The following is a 14,341-nucleotide window of genomic DNA, read 5'->3' on the forward strand; positions in this document are numbered from 1 at the left end:
GTACCATTGAGATATCAATTTAGAAGACTTTTGTGTCTGAGTAATACTTAAGGTTTGATCATGTAGAAAATGCTTGCTAACTGTAGGCAAACATTTAACTAAAATATTGTACAGCCAAAAGAAAAAAAATGAAGTGGTGTGTTTGGGGGCAAAAAAAAAAAAAAAAAAAAAAAAAAAAAAGAAAAGAAAAAAAAGAAAAAAGATTTTTGTGAAGAAGGATATATGCCTCCAGAAGATTACTTGAGCTTTTTTCTTCCTGCCTGGATTTTTTTTTCTTTCTTTTGACAGTCTGTTTCTGGCTGACTTTATTCAACCACAAAACAGTATCCATGCACTTTGTTTAACCTTGGCGCATGAAATTAAGAGTTGAATCTCCAGCTGTTCCATAGCCTTCCCCCAACATACGCGTTACTCCATCTCCTGCTTCCTTTGCCCATACCTTCCTCCCCGTCCATAGCCTGAGCTTCTGGTGTGACTGAATTCCTTGCTGGTTACTGCTCCAAGCCTCCGACTGGAAGCTGGCTAGGGAAAATGAGTCATGCTGAGGCTGAAGAAATCTGCCTTGATCACTAACCTTGCTGGTTATTTATTGAATGCTAGGTTAATCAAATGCTGCCTCTTCCCCTGTTGTTAAGGCAAACCACAAATTGTGTGACTATTTGGGGCAAGGGAACTAACCATGACAAGCATGAGACTAGTGTCTGTGGTGAAGGTATTGGTTATCTAGTCCATGAGCACGTGACACCTTTCCACAGGAGTTACGAAGATTGAAACTGGGGCCTTCACGTAGCCAGAATAATTGAGTATCTTGCCTCCATTCTACCTAAAGTGAATGCTGCTGCTCCTAGTATTGTGAAAGAGTTTTTTAGTATTATTATTTGTGGGGGGGTGAGGAGAAGGACCAAAAGAGAACACTTGTGTAGGTGACCTAGCGTGGTTTCCTGAAGTTCCAATGTTACAGCCAGGAATAAGATGAATATACAGAGTGAAATAGTGTGATAATGTATTTTTTTCTTCCATCTGTTGCAGTAGCACACTTATTACAAATCTCGTATTTTTACAGTCTCCACCTCCTGTAACCTCTAAGTCTCATCCCACACTTTCTTTGTGGCCATTACTGGTTTCTGCTTACTTCTGTCCCTTGTCCAATTTGTAGCATGGCTGTTGCCTTCTGCTTCTTTCCTGACCCTGCTCTGTTGTCCTGATGTGACTTCTGGCCTTCTTGTTCTTGGTGGGCGGAAGTGGTTAAAACCAATAAGGGAAGTCTTCTCAGTTGGGAGATTATGGAATAAGGCTGCCTACCAGAAATCATCAAGCAGTGAAGAACCAAACTTGCTTTTGGCTGAGTTTTTCACTCCTGAAGGAAAGTAATCTGTGGTTGCTTTGGTTTGGAACTCAACTTATTGCTTGCAAAACCCTTAGATTTTATGCTGATCTGAAAGTGACTTTTAAGCTGATACTGAAGTATAATGTAAATTTAAGATACTGCGTTATTCAGGTGGAGGTATATTTGGAGTGCTGCATGACAGTTGCTTCTAGGCACAAGCAGGACAAAATTCATTCCTTGTGAATGCTGGAAAAGTCCCAGTAGTCTCACCCACTTACATCAGGTCTCATTTTACATGGTAATGATTAATAAGAAACAGTGGACACAATTCTCAATTTCTCTGTTTCTGAGAAAGATACGTTTTCATCATATTGTGCTCTGAGCAGATGCTGCAACTGAATTGATTAACCACATAAACTCAGTCATACTACTTGTGATCCTCCAAAAAATACTAATACAATATGGACAGAAATACAACGAAGAACCATCCCCTTACCCTGCATATTGGAGAGTTAGAAGAGATACATAATGCTTCTTTTGGAAAGTAGAATATGACTCTCTGGAAAATGAACTGTGGAGGAAGTTCATCCTGGCATAATTGTTTAAAGAAGTTATTTCCAGAGAAATGGCAATAGTCAACTGTCCTGTTAAATAGACCTCTTTAAAGTATGTTATGCAATGTGTATTAGAGAAGAGTGAGATTTTACATTTAGTAAGCACACTGGAGCTTAAAGTCACTGTGCACAAGAGAGCTTCCAAGGTAACTCCCACAAGGTTGCAAGATGTTTACTTAATGTTTCTGCAACAACAGGAAATGCCCTTTTTAGATGCTGTTGGCTTAGGAACTTTGGGATGTAACTGGTTTATGTCCCAATTTAATGCTATAACCTGGTGGGTGAAGATTGTATCTTCAGGGTGGTGAGAGTCATGAAAGAGTTAAGCTTGAGACATCCTAGCTAGCCTTGTACACATTGGCATCTTCAGCAAAACCTCTTTTTCTGTGACTGCCTGAGAAAATAAAGAGGTGGGTGTTGGAAATTCCCCAAGGAGTCTGGAGGGCCCTCTTCAGTGTGATCAAAGTGCCTTTGAGAGGCTCTTAGAGACATGTTTTAGAAAAGAATTAATGATAATTTCTGTTTAAAATTATTTTTTGAGCTTCCCCCCCCCTTTAAGTTTTGGAATCCTGCTGTTTATGCTATGTGCCTAACTTGTAGTTGCTGTGCCTAAAATTTGACTGACTTTATTTTTTAGTGTATTAGCTTTCTGCAAACATTAAGAGAAAATTTAAGTTCGTTAAGAAGTCATCCTTGCTGCAGTCATCCAAATTACACTGGATGAGTATTTTAGATTAATTAGAGAAATAACCCTTGGTACATAAATCAGCAAAAGAAGGGTTGTTTCCATCATTTGTTTGTAATTTTCTCTCCTAAAATGTGATTTTTCTTTTTCTTTTTCTTCCTTTTTTTTTTTTTTTTTTTTTTTTTTTTTTTGTAGATAACTAGACTGGAAATGCACTATGGCTAAGGCTCAGATAATTATATCTAATTAGCACAGAGAAAAAAGAGGAGAATGAACAGTGGTCATACTAATGTCCTGACCCTGGCAGCTCAGTTAATTTGAACACAAATTAATTTCCTACTGCTATCTTCTGTTTGCAAGTCCAGTGTTCAAACACTCAGTAATGTCATAAATTCAATGTCTGTTTTAATATCTGCAGTTTCTGTAATCTCAAGATGTTAAGAAGTGAGGCACAGTATGGTCACAGCATTTTTGGAAGTGTTTGTCACATTACCAAAAAAAAAAAAAAAAGACGACAGTTCTTGACTGTGAATTCCCGATGGGTACTGCAGAGCTGCGTTGCTGTGCGAGGGTGATACTGATACTGAATACCATGCCAACAATATTGGAAGCAGGAATCATTGCAGTAATATGATTTCCATTGTATTTTGCTTGCTTCTGGGTATAACTAAGTTGCTGTGCATATGGGGACAGAGAATTTCCTTGGCAAGTAAGATTTTAGTAGAATACTGTGTCTTGTACTGTGCAGGTACACTGAATTTGACAGCACCTGGGACTTGCCTCATTTCTTTTCCTGTGAATTCAACATATTAACATGTGCTAGCAGCTTCCAGTCTCTAAAGCTAGGTTTCATTAAAGTAACAACACACAAAGTAGGAGAAAATAATTCTTTAAAATAGAGGAAAAACCTTGAAAAACTTTCTGGATGAGAAAGGTTAGATAAAGTTTTAAAGATTTCCTTTCCTCTTGCCTGTGATGTCCTTGCTGGGTGAGACTTTTTTTCTGGACCTCCTTCCCAGTCTAGCAACCTTCAGCAGGCTCTGTGGCTTGCGCTAATCCCACGCAGCCTCCTGGGTATTGCCCCTGGAATTCCTTCTGCCTTTCACTTCTCCAACTGGGCTTCAAGGCTGCTCTCCACTGCTCCTAAAGGTCTCCAAACCTCAGGTCCTGTACTCCAGAAATTTCTCCAACCCTGAAGGTGCTCAGATACTCTCAGAGAAAGTGAAATTTCCTTCAGGAAGAGACAGCCTGTGTAGGATCGAAGCAGCCAGGAAAAGTCAAGCAGACAGCCTTTCCCTCTGCTGCTCAGCCTCTCCCTTTTTAGTTAAATGTGCACAATAAACTATGCCACCTGAACAATAAAAATCAGTATAGATTACTGTCTCAGAAGAGAAAACAAGAAGATACGTGAGACTTGTAGTGCTTTATTTCCTCTTTGCCTGTGTATTTGGGTCCAGTAGCTAGCTCTGGCAATGCCTTGATTTGACGCAAGGCTAATTGTGCCCCTTATGACCCCTGATTTCCCCTCTGTAAAATGGAATAGTGATCCCAAGTTTTGACGTTTGGAAGTGTATTTTGCCAGATCCCACAAAACTTAGCTTTTCCTTACACTTCCAAATCTAATCAAACAAAGATTTTAGAACTTCAGTTTCTTTCCTAAGAAAAGTTTGAAAATGTGTTGTGCTTCTGTTCTGGCAAACCCAGAAACCAGAAGGCAATGGGAGTCCCAAACCGACTGATTGTTTGTAGAGAAGTCCTTGTAGTTTTGAAGCCAGTCATCTTGGTGAGTACCTGACTCATAGTTTAGAAATTCTTTCCTTGGTAGATTATAATGAAATGTCTCCCTCTTCCTCTGTTTCAGCTGATGAGTTACCTTCAAGGTGGTGGCCAGGAAGTTTAGGAATTTTCAAAGGAAACATGGCAAATGCAAGTGTCTGAAGTTCCATCTCATGCTATTTTACCTTGTATCCTTTTCTTAATACATAATATTGCTACTAAAGGCAGAGCAGTAAAGACTGCAGTGAGGTGCACGATCTCTAAAACATTGTGCGCTTACTGGAATAAGGGTGTTCTCTACACAGTTCCAGCACGGGGCCCCATGAAAGAGCTTTTGGGTAAGTCTCCATTGTGCTGCTTAGTTTCTCTTCATGTGAAACTGGGTGGTTCTTACTGCCCTCTGTGCGGGGAGCTGGTGGGAATCATCTCCCTCTCTCCACCATGTAAAGGGCAAGTCTTCTGCCGAGCTGCATCTGACTGTTGAAGCTCCAGGGAAACAGGTCAGGAGCAGAGAACAAGCTGGATGTTAACAGGCATGTTAGGAGCTGGTCATGGATTAATTGAGATGCACACAGTTTATTCAGGAGCTAACGAACGACCTCTTGTGAAGAACCAAAGTAACCATTTTCAGGATTGCAATACTCTCCCACTAGGAAATTATTGATTGATTATGGATTGCCACAGGATTATGGCTTAAGGGTTAAAATTTTACAGAAGTTATGATCAGAGAAAAAAAGTAGAAAATGCTAGAAGTAGAGTTATATAAATAACTGGATGATATTCACTACTTATTATACAGAAGTTAAGACTAAAAATGCCCCTTGTTAGCATTAAAATATGTTTTGATCCCTGCACCTCCTCTAAGCTAGAGGGTAGTTCCTCACATACTTTATATACAGCTGAGCAAAAAGGAGGCCCCAGAATGGTACCGAAGCTCAGATAATTGTTATAAGAAGATAAAACCATCCTAGCTGTTCTACTCACCTGACAAATATTGTGTTCTCAAGAAAGCCACAAAAATGTTTTGAAGAGAGCAGCATAACCGCTCTTCTGCTAGTGGTTTGGTGAACCTCACAGTCGGATGTCAGCCATACTTTCCAAACGGCAGTAGGACTGGTCAGTGGTTTGACATGAAATGCGGCCAGGCTTGTGCTTTGGCTCCAGGTAATGCCACCACAACCTGTTTATAACATTTACTCTGTTTTTAATGGTTAGGAATGTATGTGTTGGCCTAGCCAGACTATCATAAGCACCTTCAAGATGAACTACTTAATACAGGTTGCCCAAAGCCATCTTGGTCTTTCTGTCTGAATCTCATGTAAATGATGAACACTAGAATTTTCACTGAAATATGCAGTTTTGATCCTATGGGCTTATAGGTTAGCAATCATTGCCAGGTTTCAGGGAATGCCAGTATGTTAAATTATAGTAAATGTACTGCATGCTTCTTTCTGTAGCTTGATAGCTGTAATTTGTCAGCTAGAAATGCACTATTACATACATACTGAGGTTTTGTGGATTTCCTGGCTTCGTTGTTACAATGAGGACAAGTGATTAATCATGTAACATGTCTAGTGATGAGTGAGTATATCCGGTCCAGTTTTTATTGTTGTTTTATATTACTCTTTTTTCTATACTTCTCTAGCTTGTACATGGTTTTATATCAGTACTGCTTCATCTCTTATTAATCACTGACAATTGCAGCCAACCTTTCAGGAGAAAAATTAATCAAAATTAAGGCTAAAAATGTGATACAGTCTATACTCATATTTGTCTTTGGAATTACAATCTGCTAATACGTAGGAAGTTTCAGGTGTACATGTCTTTTACATGAAGAGTGAGCATATAACCTTGGAGGTTTAAGTTAAAGACATGCTTTTTGGTATCTTAGGAAGTAAATCTTTCCTATGAAATCCTTACACATGTGAGGATCTGCGAGAAAGACACATTTTTGTTTTCAGTGTTTGGACAGGCTGAAGTGATAATCCACACCTCCCTCCTCACTGCCCAATGTAATTATTCCACTTGACCTTGAAATCAATTTTTTCTACCAAAACAATAACAGAGATGCTCAGCATCAACCAGCTCCCATGCGCAATGTTCAGGGCCCATATATTCTCTAAGTATTAACCCACCTTTAATTCTTTATATGCTTCTGTATTTCCTTTCTGTTACCATGCTTTAGAAATCACAGTAAAATCCGGCTCACAACTGAGTACAAAGTTTACCTTTAAAATCCTTGCTAAACTTTATAACCCTATCATCTTTCTCTTCACCACAGTAACTCCAGATTGTAGGATGTTATTACAAATGTTATGATTAAGATTGTGATTTTAATGCCAGATTTAGAAGAAAAGTTCTCATTTACTCATCTGTGAAGATGACACAGGTGGGTTTATGCATTTTTTTTTCCTATTTGATTGGCGCTGCAGAAGAGTGAAAAGAGCACTCAGCTAGAGGTAGCCCACAGACACCAGCGGCATCCCCAGTACGGCTTGACTGCTGATTTGCAGGGATATATGGGTCACAGAAAAGATGGCGATTACAGGAACAACAAAGAGATGTTGAAACTGGGGATATCTACGTGACTGCAAAAGAATATATTAGAATTGTAGTGTGAAAATGAAAACAGACGGCTTTGCTACATGGTGTGTACTAGAAAATGAATCTCCAGTGAAAACTACAGATCTTTTCACTTGTATATATACGCTTCCAGCAATACAGCCAGTGTAAAACTAAAGACTTTATGTCATAGCAGAACCAGAAACAAAAGTCCAGATACAAGTTTTAACTTAGAACTAAAGCCACAGTAATCCCAATAGTAGTGATGGGTCTTAAAAAACGAACATACTCATTTATGTCATCAAATTTGGCAGCATTTCCTTCATGCCTGTCTAATCTGCTTGATCTTCAAATTGGTGATAAGTGTGGGCTCCTGTTCAGTTAGTCTTCTGAGTTGTCATGAACATGCAAATAGCCCGGTTCAAGCTAAGCACATGGTATCTATGGAGCTCTTAGTACCACACTCCAGGGTACAGACCCTATAGCTAGAAGTCTGGGAGTCCATGTTTTTTAATTCTTTAGAGAACGTGTTCAGCATCACCAGTTTCAGATTTTGGCAGAATTTTTTAGATGGAGAAAGGGGAGAGACAAACTCAGAATACTCAGGTTCACAGGGACATTTCTTCACATGAGGAAAGGAGTAGAGATCACAGGCAGGTGTAGTATGCATATTTCTAAGCCAGAATTTGATGCTGAAATCTGTAAAATTGGGTGCTGATTTTTAATTAGGAAATTATTTAAGCCATCAGATCATTCTTAGTTATTGGAAAATCTTTGATAGCATTATGTAGATAAAGGAAGATATTTAGAAGTAGACGAATCCTAAGGAAAGATAATGCCTTCCATATTATTGACTATCGCCAAGAACATATCAAAATGAAGCTGTTTTGGCTTGCTATTCTGATGGATATGCTATCTTGAGCTTTCTTTTTAAAAAGGCAATGAATCTAACAAATCAGGATGACATGTGCATGTCTGATGGAGGGGATCTAGTTTCTTAACTATTTCACAGTGAGTCGATTTGCCACAGAAATTTTGGAAATATTTTGCAAATTATCCACTATTTTGGCTCTGTAAAATAGGTCCAAAATATACTTGTTAATTGAATGTCATGTTTGGAAAATGGCCATTTTAGTCCAGGAGCAAAAAAATGGCTAGGACTCCTTGTTACTAATTTTTTTGAGGTTCTCAGTCAGAAATACACATGCAGAAGTGCCATCAGATTTATTTAATGAGACTGGAAAAACTTATTAGTAGAATTCAAAAACAGTATGTTTATGTACACAATAAAATCTTTGTGTTACCAGGTGTTAATGTTGCAGTACCTCATCATTAATTTTCAGATAAAGAGATTGTAATGTCCTTAGCCTATGTATAAATATTAGTACTTGACAATATGGTCAAGCACAAACTGCTTTATGCTGAAGATGGCATTATCAGCCTGTTAACGGAAAATAGACATATCCCAGCCCAAGAGACACCACTGACAACGCCTGTTGGTTTGATTTTTGTCATCAGATGTAAAGGCAGCTTGAGACTGTTATTGAACAGGCTGAGGACAAGCCATGGGTTGAATTCAGATGGGAGTCTGCTTTCAAAAAATTTATGGTAAATGTCTGAAGGGTTGAGAGGCTGAACCACCTACTCTTTTTTATTTTCTTTTATCGTCTCTCCCTCCATCATTTTGGCATAGCTGACAACCGTAAAGCTCCAGCTATGTGAGTAATCCAAGATCCCTCTTTTTTTTGGCTAAAGGAACAGGGAATGACATTTTCCAAAGCAATGACCTCTTATTTTCAGAAGTGCGCTGGGCACCCCGGCAGGCTGACTCTGATCACACACTTTGGCAGCCCTGTTACAACTGCTTATGCATTTTCTTAAAAGTAGCTTAAGTGGAAAGTGCAAAATTGCACAAGCTGGCCTAAAGGAGAGGCCAAGACTTTCTGTGCCTTTAAGGGAGATCCCAATTCATGGGGCTATAATCAGATTACCCTTATTTGATGTTTCTATTGCTTGCTCCATGAATCTTGGGATATGTTGCAACAAGCAGATATCTTGCAGCCTTGGTTGAAATTGTAAGGACTAATTTTATCATACAGTGTAGCAATAAGAACCATCTCTTGGTCCATCAAGAACTTGATTTGCTCGAACTCCCCTCAGATGAGACAGGCGTAGCAGAAGGCATTTCTGTCCTAGGAATGTTTCTACCAATAAGTGAATATGTGAAAAGCGGGAGGCTGTCTTCTGAAAGGGTTTCTTTCAGTCCTTTGAGTTCTTTAGGCATTGATTGAGCAAACAGACTACATCCAGGGTCCCTAGTGAATCCGGTAGGATTCTGGAGCCTTTCCTTCTCCAGCCTGGAATTGTAGAAGAGCTAAGGGATATAGTTGAGCCTGTGGCCTTACAACCAACCAAATGGTAGAAGATGTCTAGCTTCAAAAGGAAAGTCTTATCAGAGCAGAATTGCTGATTGTAAGGATTGTGACGAACCCTTTGAAATGTTAGCAAGTAAAGAGGATTTCATCTCACTGGAGAACTACAGCATATGTTGGACTTAGTTGACCTAAGATCCCTGTAATAATAAGTGACAATAGTTTCTTCTTGGGTATGCTGCATCTCAATCCAAGGTAGACACTTGAAAATAGGTCAGATAAACTGGTATGTGAGCCTTTATTTCTTTCTTTGGACCATAAAGGGAGCCTGGGTTACTAGCTCATATATTGATATTAAGACAGTAGTTTGATGTTGGCAGAGATGAATCCCACTCCTAAAGGGGAGATGAGCGGCTAGTGGCTGGCCATTTGGCTCAACTGCTCAGTCCTATAAGAGATTTGCACTACATTTCTGTCTATATTACCTGTTTGTAGGAATATTTTTGGAGCTACTTTGGAGATGGTCATATTCCTGGAAGAAAACAGGAGGGAATGGACATTGATTAGGCCCAGTGCTTGAAGTGCTTTAAGTACACTCATTTGTTGCTGCAGTGCTATTATTAAGCAGAAAAAAATGCTGGAGACTTTTCTTATAGGAGCTTCTTCCTAGAAGGGGTGTGATCCAAGGGCTCTGTGGTGCCTTCTCAGGGGCAGGTAGAAGTTACAGATAGCCTGAATCTGCCTGCAAGAGACAATATAGGAGACCAAGTGGCCAGTCTTGGGACTCTTCTGGTAGTGACAGGGTAAATGCTCTCAAAGAATGAAATCACTTTTGAATATGGAACTTATCTGCCTACTTTTGAAAAATGTACCTGTGGTTATCAGACAATTCAATATTACTGTTGGTCCATACTCTGCATTGCTTTTTCCCCAACCCTTATGACTCAGTTAAGTATTTTGATAGAAAAGCCCAACTGCATAAGCTTATTTCCACCCAGAGGACAATTCCAGGAGCCTCTAGCCATAGCAGAAAAAGTAATTAAAAACAAACAACAGACTGGATGTACTCTTGTTCTTTTCCATCCTGCTCAGTTATCAGTGGTTTTGAAACATTGCAAAACTGCTGTGGGTAACAAAGTTGATCTTAAAAAAAAAATCATAATGGCTATCAAGGGAAAGACCTATTTATTTTACATTTGATGCTTAGAAAAATAATAAAGTATTCCGATAATGCGGAAGAACATGTGTTGGAGTTGAGAGAGGCTGTCTCACTAGGAACCTCAGCCCTTAGCATAGAAGGCCTGGCATGAGGCAGTAAACCACATGTTCCTCAGGATGAGTGATTATTAGTGACAAAAAAAAGCAATTTTGGCAACCCCAGACTTTCGACACTTATGAGTCATGACTGGGGTCCTGACTCCAAGTCAAAACTATGAGATAATGTGTTTTGTGTTGTTTTTATTTACTTGCTGGTGTTAGAGCATTCAGAACTCACATTTTTATTTCGTTTGTAAGACACTAATATTTTGAAACAGTGAATGAACTCAAGCAATTGGGCATTGGGGTGGGGGCGGGGGGGAAAGCTAGTTATTGTGATACCTAAGATGAAACTGCAAAGGTTGCAAACCCACATTGTTTGTTTTAAACCTGAGATTTCTTTCCATTTGGAAACCAATGGTGGACAGTTCCTGATGACTACGGATATGTTTGTTAGCCATAGTAAGAGTTGCTTGGAAATTCTATCTTAGAAAGGAAAATGTGGTTCTCATAAAAATCAAAATTTACCACAGGAAAATGGTTGATTTTTTTTTCCTGGAATATTTCCATCAACATAGAATGTTTGTTGCTTCAGGTTAGGAGGATACAGGATGCTTGATAGAACCCAAGTAAAAGTAATTTGATTAATTTGATATCTAATTTTCATCCAGCAGTCCTCTGAAATGCACAGTGGAATCTCTTTTGGGTCCTACAGCCCCATTATTTGCAAAGACGGGGCTCTCCAGTTGTCATTCCTAGCTCACGTCAGACTGCAGTCTGTCATTTTGATGTGATGCATCGTGGATGTCTGCGACTGTCACATAAGATACGATCTGACCTGGTTGGGTGTCTGATCTGTAACTTCCCAGAGACATAGTTTTGATATTCCTTCCCCCAGCTGGGAATATGAAGAGATGTGGACATACCCACTTTTCTCACATGGAAGAATTCCTATTTTTGGTCAGCGGCTTTCATAAGTACTATTGAAACTGTTTGCATAAAGACATTACTGCTTATAAATTACTGAAAAATTGTTCGTCTTGCCTACTCATAGTATGTGATTGGTCACCAAAGTCACATAAAATGTTTCTTTTTCTGATTAGAAACATTTAAAGTCAGATAATAATGAATAACAAATAATGTACTCCTGGTTCAAATTTCAGATAAGCTAATATGCGCTAAAGTGCTTGAAATGTTATTGACTTTCTAACATCTTCATGAATATGCAGTGGCTCTTCAAATATTTTTGAAAAAAAAAAAAGGAATTCTAAAAGCCCACAGAAATCTCAACTGGTTTCTTTCTTTCATAAATGACTAGATTTACAAGAGGATTTAGTCACCAAATTGCCTTGGCTCCCACTACAGTCAGAGGAGAGACAGAGGCATCTCCAGGAGACGACAAGGCAAATTTCCCCAGGTTTGACTCAACAGCTGGTTGTGTCTGTCCATTTCCACGGGGCATGGAAGGAACCTAAAGGTACATTCATACAGCCCCCCCCCCCAAACAAAAAAAAGCGCCGAGGAGCGAACTCGAGCCCTGCGACCCCACTGCCCACAGTCCTGAAGCGTTAGCCCACTGGCCAGTGCTGTTTCGGCCATTCATTCCTCTGCAGTTGTCTCCAGGGCAAACCTTCTGTTAAGGGGCCTTGGATCTGGGCAGTGGGGACAGAAGCCCATGTGAACCTCAGATCTGGGGTTCGGGCCCCTGTCCCTCCTTCATTTAGCAGTTGCAGTGTACTCTTATGTACGCACAGTTTTGTGGGATAAATCTGGCCGTGGGGCATCTAAGGCACTAAACTGTACTGGAGAACTGGGGAGCTAACATTAAAATGCTGCAAAACTCAAAGCTCTTTGCAAATCCAGCCCCAAATACAAGCAAATTCCTGTTTGTTCTATATGACCAATTCACTTTTTGTTTTCTAGTTCAGACTTTCCTGAGTCTTTGTCTAATTCAATATGTTGTGTAGTCCTGGACCATTCAAGAGAAACTAAATTGACAGAAGTGACCTGTCATATTCAGTGCATAAATGTTTGGAGGATTAACTAGAGATCAAGAATTTAGAGTAAACTGCAACCAAAATTAAATTTAACTACAAACAGTTATCTCCTTTGAAAGTATTTCCAGGATGTCACATGTAGGTGACTGTGAGAGTTAAGGCACCTGCATTTAAAATGCTCAAATTTTGGAAAACCTTGACTGCCAAAGCAGACAAGCAAAGGAGGGCAAGAACAGTGATTCAGAAACTCACCTGTGCCTCAGGGGTACCGTCAGGAAGAGGTGAGGTGATTATATGTGCCCTATATTGAAGCTTTCAGCACTCCTGTTGATGGGCCATCCCTAGAGAAGAGCAGCTTCAATTCAAATTGTCTCGAATTCAGATTTTCTGTTCCTTGCAATGGTCCCTCAAGCCCTTCCCTCCCTCTCTTCCTTCTTTTTCCTCCTTCTCTCTTGCTCCCTTTTAATGTCATGTGCAATTATTTTACAGCACTTAGGAGACATTGGCCTGGCACTCCTTAAAGTTGCAAATGCTGCTTATGCTTGCTGGTTACACCCTGGTCAAACCAGACCATACAGGTCTGCGCAAAAAACCCATAACATCTGCGTCCTGCTCCCCTCATATCATTAGAACGTATATATTCACAGCGTATGGTGCGCTGTTGGCCTGGACTCTGAATAACAAACCATAAATAGGAAAATGGATTTCCTCAGTACATTATCATTATTCACAAAACAAAACCTCAGTTGTTTTTGAGGACCTTTTTGGTTTCTCTGGATTTCTCCATGGATACAGCTTTCTGCTAGGGACTGATGACAGAGGTGCGCATTTGTTGTCATCTTAACCACTAAAAACCCTGTGCCCTGTCTGCGGTACATGACATCCTCCCCGTGTCTCCTGTTACATTTCCCACCCTGCGATGCACAGCCAGTCCTGGCACGCTGTCACGCGGACAGGCAGTCGCTTGCAGCTCAGCTCCTCAGGCTGTCCAGCCCTTAGGCTGTTTTCTTTCTGTGACCTTTTGGTTCATGTTTCTCTCTCTCTCTCTCTCTCTCTCTCTCTCTCTTTTTTTTTTTTTTTTTTTTTGTGCTTGAAAGAGCCCCCTCCCCCTACAAAAAAAGTTTAAGCTATATAAGTGTGTTTTGTAAATACAAGCTATTACCTTGAGACTTAGAGAACAAACATCTGCCATTTATTAGTGCATTTTGATTCCAACAAATTAAGTCTCTGATGTAAGCAGATATCTGCTTATGCCAGGGCTGAATATAGCACAGTGTTTAAACTCGCTCACAGGCGGATGATGAAGTGGTTACTGAGCACGTTAAATGGACACTGTGGCCCACGGAAGTCTTGGTGTGGATGCATTTCTATCCTTTTGTTGGTACGAGGTTTTTGGACTTTGTTTTTACAGGAAAAGGTAAGCACATTGATCTCAACCAGGTGAGAGGAATTAACACAGAACTGCAGATGATTTTTTCCTTCCTCTCCCACAAAAAGAAAAGCCCTATAATGTCTTGCCCTTCCACACAGTTAACGCTGAAGCCAGCCTGCTGGCTCCAAAGGAGGCTGAAGGAAGTGAGTCTTCTTCTCATTCCCTGTACCAGAGCTGCTGTCAACAGCTCATGAGTTGAGCAGTGATTATGGATGTGGGAGTGAGTCTCAGGCTACAGAATTTCACAACTATTATCCCTTCTTTCTTACTACCTAATGCTCGTGTTCTCCATTAGTGCCTTCGGTTTTATTGATATTCA

The sequence above is a fragment of the Rhea pennata genome, chromosome 1 (assembly GCF_028389875.1).
Source record: "Rhea pennata isolate bPtePen1 chromosome 1, bPtePen1.pri, whole genome shotgun sequence".
Taxonomy (NCBI): Eukaryota; Metazoa; Chordata; class Aves; order Rheiformes; family Rheidae; genus Rhea; species Rhea pennata.